Source organism: Leuresthes tenuis, unplaced genomic scaffold (genome assembly GCF_036924035.1).
Source record: "Leuresthes tenuis unplaced genomic scaffold, fLeuTen1.0.hap1 SCAF_75, whole genome shotgun sequence".
Lineage (NCBI taxonomy): Eukaryota > Metazoa > Chordata > Actinopteri > Atheriniformes > Atherinopsidae > Leuresthes > Leuresthes tenuis.
This window is the reverse complement of record NW_027325429.1, coordinates 1,835-3,668: the sequence shown is the minus strand read 5'-3', so window position 1 is coordinate 3,668 and position 1,834 is coordinate 1,835.

Genomic DNA, 1,834 nt, shown 5'->3' with positions numbered 1-1,834 from the left:
TCATATATGGTCTGGCAATAGTACCTTTTCTTACCCGTTTGTGAGTAATTATGGCTGGACATTCACACCTTCTTGCAGCCGAACACAACCTCTCCCGCTTTTGATGATATATGGTCCGGCATTCTTACCTTTTCTAACACATTTTTCAGCAATTATGGTCGGACATTCACACCTACTCACAGACGAACACCTCCGCTCCCACATTTGATAGTGTATAGTCGGGCATTCTCACCCTTTCTCATCAGCTTTTTGCAAATTATGATCTGATATTCACACCTACTTGCAGTCGAACAGCTCTGCTCCCGCTTTTGATTATGTTTGGTTGGATATTCGAACATTTTCTTAATGCTTTTTACAAACTTTGGTCGGACGTTCACACCTTCTTGCAGCCGAACACCTACGTTTCCGGTTTTGATAGTGTATATTCGGGCATACGAACCTTTTCTTACCCGCTTTTTACAAACCATGGTCGGACTTTCACACCTTCTCTTAGCTGAACAACTCCGCTCCCTCTTTTGATTGTGTACAGTCGGGTATTTTAACCTTTTCTTACCCGCTTTTTACCAACTATGATCAGACATTCACACCGTCTTACAGCGGAACACCTCCGCTCCCTCTTTTGATGGTGTATGTTCGGGCATTCGAACCTTTTCTTACCCGCTTTTTACAAACCAGGGTCGGACTTTCACACCTTTTAGTAGCCGAACAACTCCGCTCCCGCTATTGATTGTGTATAGTCGGGTATTTTAACCTTTTCTTACCCGCTTTTTACCAACTATGGTCGGACATTCACACCGTCTTACAGCGGAACACCTCCTCTCCCGCTTATGATCATGTACGGTTTGATATTCGAAAATTTACTTTCTTGTTTTAAAGCAATTATTGATGGACATTCAAAACCTTCTTTTTGATGGTGTATAGTCGGGCTTTCGAGCCTTTTCTTCCCGGTTTTTACAAACCATGGTCGGACTTTCACACCTTCTTGTAGCCGAACAACTCCGCTCCCGCTATTGATTGTGTACAATCGGGTATTTTAACCTTTTCTTACCCGCTTTTTACCAACTATGGTCGGACATTCACATCGTCTTACAGCGGAACACCTCTGCTCCCGCTTTTGATGGTGTATAGTCGGGCATTCGAACCTTTTCTTACCCGCTTTTTACAAACTATGGTGGGACATTCAAACCTTCTTGTATCCGAAAACCTCCGCTCTCTCTTTTGATCATACATTGTCGGACATTCGCACCTTTTCTTACCCGCTTTTTACAAACCATGGTCGGACTTTCACACCTTCTTGTAGCCGAACACATCCGCTCCCGCTATTGATTGTGTACAGTCGGGTATTTTAACATTTTCTTACCCGCTTTTTACCAACTATGGTCGGACATTCACACCTTCGTACAGCGGAACACCTCCGCTCCCTCTTTTGATGGTGTATGTTCGGGTATTCAAACCTTTTCTTACCCGCTTTTTCCAAACTATGGTCGGCTATTCACAGCTTCCTCTCCACCATACTTGTATGGTTGGATATTCACACCCACTTGCATCCGAAGACCTCTGCCCCAAATTTTGTTGATATTTAGTCGGACATTCGCACCTTACCCGCTTTTGGCAAACTATGGCCTTCTTGCAGCCAAACACCTCTGATCTCGCTTTTGATGATGTAAGGTTGGGCATTCAGACCTTGCTTCACCTGCTTTTCACCAAATATAGTCGGATATTCACACCTTCTTTTAGCCGAACACTTCCGCTCCACCTTTTAGTGTTCTATCACACCTTTTTTTCACCGCATTTTATACATTATGGTCGGAAATTTTCAACCACTCTCATCCGA